Source organism: Oryzias melastigma, linkage group LG8, assembly GCF_002922805.2.
Source record: "Oryzias melastigma strain HK-1 linkage group LG8, ASM292280v2, whole genome shotgun sequence".
Taxonomy (NCBI): Eukaryota; Metazoa; Chordata; class Actinopteri; order Beloniformes; family Adrianichthyidae; genus Oryzias; species Oryzias melastigma.
The window spans coordinates 6,283,424-6,292,318 of NC_050519.1; the positions used below are offsets into that span (position 1 = coordinate 6,283,424).

At 34.9% G+C, this 8,895-nt stretch overlaps 1 protein-coding gene across 1 annotated transcript in view; it reads right to left on the reverse strand.

Annotated features, from left to right (window-relative positions):
• Positions 1 to 4,020, reverse strand: part of znf385c (zinc finger protein 385C) — a gene marked incomplete in the record, with an annotated part of 197,036 nt that extends 193,016 nt beyond the window's left edge. The window contains 2 exon segments of the mRNA XM_036213177.1: positions 3,538 to 3,719; positions 3,802 to 4,020.
• Between the last annotated feature and the right edge of the window lie 4,875 nt (positions 4,021 to 8,895).

Consider the following 8,895-nt stretch of genomic DNA (forward strand, 5'->3'; position numbering starts at 1 on the left):
TTTCATTCTTTCGATTCAATTTTGAGTTTACACAGTTTACGCATTTAGACACATTTGTTTAGAAATACATTAATATTTTGAAGATATTCATATTCATCTGATAAAATTCACATACTGTCAGATTTATTAGTTAAATGATGTTGAGATTGCTAATGCCATACAGTGTAACATGGATTCTCAAAACGGAGAAGCTTTGACAATTGTTCTGCCTCTCCTGGAGGACGTTTTAGTTCGGCCACTAGGTGGCGACACACTATAGCATTACACCTTTTTCTGGAAGAGGAAAAATTATGAGCAAACAAATTGGGTTTTAGACCACAAATGTTTTTCTTTTTCTTTTTATGTTTTTAACCCATAAGTAGCGGCAGTTATATCAGTGTAAAAGAAAATAATTCTGTGATCCTCTCAGTTTGTGGCGTGTTCCACATTATTTTATTTTTTCAGAAAAATGGGTTAAATAAATTTGGAAAATTCATACCTGTGAGTATATAAAGGTGTTAATTTAGCCAGGTTGACCAAGAGTTAGCATTAGCCGTCTTATGGGAAATCCCTTTATACGTTAGCATCAAGCTAGCAGTCTTTAACTTTAAACGTTAAATAAATTTCTACTTTTATGAATCAATCATTGATATTTTAAGCTACAACAAAAATGAAAAAAACTTGTGAATTTGTTGCCTTTGATTGTGAATTTCCCATCATCCCTTGCTTCAGATTTTAAGCTAGCAGACTTTAGCATTATACATAATATTGATCTCTACTTTTATGGATCGATTTTTGAGCTTTTTATCGATTAATTGACTTTGTTACCCCAGCCCTACTAATTTCCCAGCATCCCTTGCTTCAGATTTGAAGCTAGCAGACTTTAGCATTATACATAATATTGATCTCTACTTTTATGGATCGATTTTTGAGCTTTTTATCGATTAATTGACTTTATTACCCCAGCCCTACTAATTTCCCAGCATCCCTTGCTTCAGATATTAGAGAATTCGTTTTTAGTACTACTAAAAACTCAGCGTGTCACCATTTTGCAAACTTTTCCGCTGAAGGTCACCGCGCTGCTCCGAACACCTGATGAAATCAACCGCAACAGACACCGTGAAAAAAGAAAAAAATGACTAAAATCGGTGGAGCTGATAAGAAATTGTGTGCACTTTAGCTGGGCGAGCTGCAGCCCCCCCACCGCCGCGAGGTTGAGAGTGTGAGCGGACTGGTCAGATTTGCCCAGCAGGTCTTAATAGCATATCAGCAAGGACGAGATAGAACGAAGGTCAAAAGCAAACAGCCAGAGGACGGCGGGACGGCAGATGTGCAGAATCAGAGAGACGAGGAGAATGCAGAAACAAGAGGAGAATTCAATTCATTTTTAAGAAAAGCATGAATATTCAATTTAGGTGAACAACTTCTTTATGCTCAACGATTTCTCACAAGTCATGAATGAAAGAGAAAGGAAGTTTTCAGTCAGTTTAGCAGCTACAGAACATCAAGAATTAATGTTTGCTGCTAGATAAGTGTGAAATGATCAAGTGTCCTCGATGATGAGTGGAGCGAGAAATCAGAACGCCACTTAAAGAGTCGATTTTTTTCTGCACCAGCTTCCTTTCATAGTTAAAACAGGAAGTGCTGCATCTGAAAACAGTGACAGATTATTTATTAACCCAGAAACCTGAACAAAAAACAGCAAGAACTCCACAGGACGTAACCGCTCCAACTTTCAACTTCCAGCCCTGTAATCTGGGTTGTAAAAATGATGACAGATCAAAGCCTCCGTTTTACACGCTGGGATCCTCCACGAGCTCACAGGGTTTGAATTTGGGCTATTATGTAATGCTAGGGCACCTCAAACACACAGCAGGTGAGATGCATGAAGGTCTAGAGTCTTTTTTTGACATCAGAGAAGTAAGAATGGTAAAAAAGACGATCAAACTATGAACTTAATCTGGGATTTTTACAAATATGAACTCAAAAATGGTTATAGAGATGTCAGGGACTTACTTTTTGATTTTTAAAGTATGCAGCTTTTATTGTGAAATGTAACTAAAGCACCCTGCTAGTTTTTTCCAAGTAAAACTAGATATCACAGCTATTTAAAGCAATATTTGTGAGTAGCATTCATATATTTGTCAGATGAAACAAAATTCTTATAGTTTAAACTTTTGGGCGTCTCAGTCAACATTAAGATTTAATTAAGCTTGTTTAGCCGCCTGTCAGTGTGGAATATGACTCACTTTCTAAATTTAATCAAATTTCATATGCTACAAAATCACATTCACCTACGAAGAAGAAAAACTTCAGTAAAACTCAGTTAAGTGCAATAAAAACCTTTTTTATAACAACGTAATGAAGCTAACAGCCCCAAGTTCTGAAAAGACTTTCCATGCATGACGGTAAAGCTAAATTCACTTTTTCTAAAGTGACCAATTTTTTCCAACTTAATTTGTGAAACTTTTTTATTAGTAATACAGAAAAAAAATCTTTATTTCTGCATTTACTAAAGTTCCTCTTTAGCCATAAACTGGATCTTACTATTAAATAGGTAAAACAAGAATGTCCACAATGTTTACTGTTTCAATTTTGGCTGGAAACTATAATTTACAACATAAAATACAAAAAAAAAATTATAAAAATGTTTTTAAAAAAACTCTTATTTTGAAGGATTAGACCAAAAATATGTTGTTGATGCATCTTACAACAATGATTTAAATCTCATAAACCAATTTAAAATCAACAGTTCATTCAGAACTTGTAAATTAAAAAAATAAAATAAAAAAGACAAACATAAATATAACATATTTGACAAATTGGAAAGAAAACCAGCTACACCCTTTTGGACAAACAAATCCAAGTTGCACACCAGTTCCAAATAATTCTACATGTGTCAAACTGAAAAAAAAATGTCCACAGATGGATGTTTACTGTTTCAATTTTGCTGGAAAGTATGATTTTCAACATAAAATTAAAAAAAATAATATATATATGAAAAAGACTCTTATTTTGAAGGATTCGACCAAAAATATGTCGATTTAAATCTCATCGACTACTTTAAAATCAACAGTTCATTCAGAACTTAGGAAAATAAAAAAGGAGGCAAACATTTAAAATATTTGACAGATTGTGAGGAAAACTAACAACACTAATGGGCAAACAAATCCAACTTGGACAGCAGTTAAAAACAAATCCGGTTTACAAAACTAAAATGACAATAACAAAATACAACTCAAAGTAAATGAGAATCATTTTGATATGGCTTTAAATGTTGCCGAAGTCAACCATAAGTTAAAACATCCCGTTCGAGGACAGAAATAACGGTTACGCACAAGACCGGCGCACAATTACGCACGACCGCCACAAAGTCCGGCTCTCTCCAAACCACAGGCGCAGTAAAATCTCCAATCGGAGACAAACAGAACTTTCCAGGAGCACGTTTACTTCAGTGCTGAACTGCCTGACTGAGTTCCGTCAGATGCAAACTTTCAACAAAAAACACAATTCTGGCGTTTATTCTCCACCTCGCGGTCCAAACGCGCACGTCCTTACCGGTTCCGTTGCGTCTCCGAGCGTCCAGGTGCTCGTCTGTGTCCAGATGAGTGGAACAGGCTGCCAGCGCGCGGAGCCAACCTGTCCAGCGCGGCGGTGGAGTCCAGCTGAAAGTGTGGAGGATGCTGAGGCAGGAAAAGCCTCTTCACAATAGAAGCGCAGGGATTTCATCTGAGCGCCGCCTGGAAGCAGAACGAGTTTTTCAAGTGTGTGATCCAAAATCTACTTGAAAATAAAAACACTCAAACGCGAAACATTACTCACTGGCTTTAATTTATCCGCCTTCCAAAAAAAAAAACCGCCGTAGTTTTATTTTGAAAAACTCGCATTTTCGCTCTTTTACGCACAGCTTAACTCTGATCAGCTCACACCTGTAAAGACTTTACAGATCCGAATGTTTAATTGATATTTCACGAAAATCACCATGAATCATAAACAAATATAGTATATTAAGCAACAGAGTTCTGATTTCTTGCATCATATTCCCAATTTTGGAATGTATTCCTTCTAAATAGTAACTGAAAAAACAATAAACATCCAACAATAAAAGTCTTGTTAATTCTCTCCAAATTAAATATGTTGAGAAGAAGTTCTAAATTGCTCATTTCCGTTTTTCACATGCTCCATTCCGACATTTCCTTATTGCTGTTGCTCTGATTCTGCTACACTGAACTACTTTAGTGGCATTTATTTAATCAAACGAAGAACAGGCTATCACCAGCACTCCTACTTATGGAAAGTCTGGTTGAATTTAGCCGATTTAGTACAAAAAGAGGAAAAAACAACAAAAAAAGTTGTTATCAAGACGTGCATTCAAGAATGCTCATTTTCCTTGTTCCAAACATGAATTTAGCTAATGATTGATTGGTTTATTTCAAGCACAGATTGGGAAAAAATACAGGAAAAAACACACAAATATTTCAAGCTCATTACAGAAATAATGAAAAAAAAACCCACTTACGTCACATTTGATTCATTAAATCGTGTACTTATTAACTAAAGTCAAGTGGAGTTTGATTGATTGCTTGTAAATTAGTGAGAAGAAGCAAATTTATATAATCCCATCCCTACTTTATTACTTCTTTTCACAGTTTTGCATAGTTTTGTAATCTGGCTCTGAATGGTTCACACTGTACCAGCAGGGAGGGACTTCTCCTTCTTCTTCTTCTTTTTATACTGTTTACAAGCTCTTGTACATTCAGAATAAGCTTGCAAAGCGTTGCAACAAAACCGAAACAGTTCATGGGTTGCAACTTCGGAATTGTGTAGCTTGTAGTTGTAGTTGTAGCTTCACAACATCGCAAATTGTGCTGAACCAAAGTCATGTGAAAGAAGACACTCGTCTACACACTCACATGATACAGTCCTATAATTTTAATATAAAAATTAAATAAGACAGTAACCATACTGACAGTCTGACCAAACCTCCAAACTCATCTGAATATGTTTATTTATTTATTTATTTTATTTATTTATTTCATTTAACCTTTATTCATCCCCGCAGGACAGGCTAACAACAATATTTTTATTTACATCTGTGGCCGGGCAAAAGGCAAAATATTTTGACAAAAGAAAGAAAGAATAAAAGAAAGGGGGGTTACAAGAAAAATAGAATAGAATAGGAAAAAATAAACACAATCTAAACATTTTAAACCCTTAAATCAGGAGTGTCAAACTCAATCACACAAGGGGCCAAAATCCAAAACACACTTTAGGTCGCGGAACGGATAAACATTTATTGAACACTCTAAAACTACATTTTTAAAACTTTAAAACTGTAACTTTTTGACATAATTATGAACAAGATGCACAGCATTAGCTGCAATAATGCTAGTGTGAATGCTGTAAGCTGAATTTGCTGAATTTGGCCGCTGAAGATGACAGCTGACGAAGCTGAAATTGATAGCTGAAAATGCTGAAGCTGATGGCCAGCTAAAACATTAGCTAAATGCCAAATTAGCCTAAAAAAACTAGCCAAAACAGCTAGCATGTAGCTGAACAAATAGCTAAACCTCAAAATAGCCAAATAAATGGGAAAAAAGTTTGAATTAGCCAAAATAACTAGCGTGTAAATATTAGCTTAACTCCAAAACAGCCTAAAAAATTCTTTAAAAAAGCCTAGATTAGCAAAAACAGCTAGCATGAAGCTGAAATCTTAGCTAAACTCCAAAATAGGCTAAAAATCGTAGTAAATGCCAAAATAGTTAAAGTTTAATTAATTTAAATAGCACCTTGAAATGACATTGGCCAAACAAGGCGCTGTACATTAAAAGTTTAAAGAACAGTAAAAACAACAATTAAAATATTAAAAAACATTTACTGGAAAAAAGTGGAATTTAAGAATAAAAGGCATAAATAAATTACATAAAAGCATAAAAACAACAGGTAAACAGTAAAACACACCAGCAGAGCAGAGTCTCATGACATGTCAAATGCCTGGTAGAAAAAAGAAAATAAAAAAAGTTTTAAATTTTTTAATCTTTAAAATTTTATCTTTTTAACATAATTCTGAATAACGAAAAAGCAGGAATAATATTCCAGAATAAATCAACTTAAACCGTAAATAACTTTCAATGATTTACTCTCCACTCTTTTAAATTGTTATTTTATTTTCATTTTGTGTTTGAAACAAAGAAAAAATAAAATAAATAAATAATATATTTTGTCAAAATTATACAAGTTGGAAATGAGCTCAAGATAATATCGGGCCATTATTAACAATAAAATAAAATGATCTGTAGGGTCGTCGTAGTACGGAAAGAACTATGACAAAAAAGAAAAAAATGTCCAAATGACTTTTAAAGTAAAGCTCGGTTCATGAAAAAATGTTTTTTTAATTACTATTTGCTGCAGAGGCTCAGCTGGAAACGTGCAGCTCTTTAGGATTTTTGCGTTTCCAGTGGAATTTCTGGAAGTTCCTTGTGACTGAATGAAAACGTGGAGAAGTTCAAACCTGAGCCAATCAGCACGGCTTGTACGGCTGCCACGGTAACAAGCATCAACACGACGACAGCTTTTACAAGGACGAGCCGTTCGCTCAGAGCTGATTTTAAAGCTTTACTTCAGATGAACAGCAGCAGAACACATCAACAGGATCCAGATTATTTATTTATTTATGAATCATTTCAGCTCTTTGACCTTGTCAGTGTCTCCATTTTCCCTCAAACACGTTTAACTCAAATGTGTCTGTGCAGCTGTACAGTGATCCATAAATCCTCTGGACTCCCACTCGCACTCGCACTCCACTCCATCTGTCTGTCTGTGCGTCAACCTGGTTTCCGTGGCAACCAAAGAGGCAAAGTTGTGTCCGTCAGACCTAAACTTTGAAACCATTTTAAGAAAAAGTGAGTGATGTTTGGGGGGGTTGGAGCCAAAGTGCTGCGAATGAAGATGGAAAAAAATGAGTTTTATGATAAATGTCAGTAATAAAAAGAGGAATCTTAAGTGGCTTTTCTTTTATGGTGAAAAGACTTTATATACCAAACAGCACCATGAAAAAAAACTCTTGAACCACTTTAAATTTAGTAAAAAGGAAATATATTACTCTTTTTATCTGTGATGTACTCAGAAAATGGATGTGAAATACATTATTCCAAGTGAAAAACTCCTTTTTCACATTCATATAGAAACACCGTCGTCTGCCGTGTGTCTTTTGACGGTCTACATCACAGTCTGGTGCTGGTTACTCAGGTTTTCAGTGGTTAAAAGTCAGCGTTAATGCTGAAGATGCTGGAAAGTTCCATCCAAATGACAAATTTACGTGTTGTTTATTCTAAGTCACATATTGTAATTTACAGATATCTTAAATGTTAAAAGGGAATCAAAGCAAACAAGTTAAATACAAATTGTTTTTTACTTTTGTATTTTTATGTTCTTTAGAAGAACAAAAAAACCTAAATTAACCAAAACAGATAGCATGTAGCTAAAAAACTAGCTAAACTCTGAACAAAACATTCAGCACACTTATCACTGTGTGATAAATTAAAACATGCTAAAAAGGTTTCTTTTTGCATTTAGGTTTATAGATCGATGAATGGATGAATGAATGGATGGATAGATGGATACCTCAAATGCTAAAACCGGCTTTGTCTCCCTATTTCTTTGTTACGGTTGTAACAACTTGGGGGCTCGTCCGGGATTTGAACCCTGGACTTCTTGAAGTCTTACAAGTCTAAGCCAGTCGTAACAAATAGTAAATGTATGCAGCCACAAAGAGTCCTGGGTCTGTGTCTCCCTGTCCCGTCCCTAGCCCGGGTAACATATAGAGTTGTATACAGCCCAGAAATCACTGCCAACCCAAAATGTGAGGATCCGTGACAGCTCATTTGCTTTGGTGACGCCTGATGGGATTTGCCAAAAGGTATACAAATATAAATATGACAAAATGCAAGTAAATTCTTTAAAAACTTCACCTCTGATCAGCTACTAAAAACTGTTGTGTAGCAGAAGACAAGTTTTAGACTTATCCTAGTAATTATTCACTATTAAAGAAGATTTAACCTTTTACCATCATTGTGCTCAGTTGTTAGACATCAAAGCATAAATGACAAAACCAAAGCAAACTATAGAATCAAAGCGCCAGAAGGTAACAGGTACCAGACTCCTCCCCCTTTTTTCAAAATAAATCATTTATATCAGAGGTGTCAAACTCCAAACTCACCTTACTCACAGGATAAATATTTATTGAACACTCTAAAAACTCAATCTTTAAAACTTTAAAACCGTAACTTTTTAACATAGGTAGGAACGAGATAAATAGCATTACCTGTGATAATGCTAGTGGGAATGCTGTAAGCTGAATTTGGCCTCTAAAGATGCTGAAAATAATAGCTGAAAACACTGAAGCTGATAGCGAGCTAAAATATTAGCTAAACGCCAGATTAGCCTAAAAAACTTTTCAAAACAAACTTAGGTTAGCCAAAACAGCTAGCATGTAAATATTAGTCTAACTCCAAAAAAGTCTAAAAAACATTTTAAAAAAGCCTAAATTAGCCAAAACAGCTAGCATGTAGCCTAACTACAAAACAGCTAGCATGTAAATATTAGCCTAACACCAAAAAAGTCTAAAAAACATTTAATAAAGCCAAAATTAGCCAAAACAGCTAGCATGCAAATATTAGCCTGACACCAAAAAAGTCTAAAAATCATTTTAAAAAGCCTAAATTAGCCATAACAGCTAGCATGTAGCCTAACTCCAAAACAGCTAGCATGTAAATACTAGCCTAACTCCAAAAAAGCCTCAAAACTTTTTTTTACAGCCTAAATTAGCAAAAACAGCTAGCATGTAGCTGAAATATTGGCTAAACTCCATAGCCACCAAAAGAAAATCTTAGTAAATTCCAAAATAGTCCAAAAAGC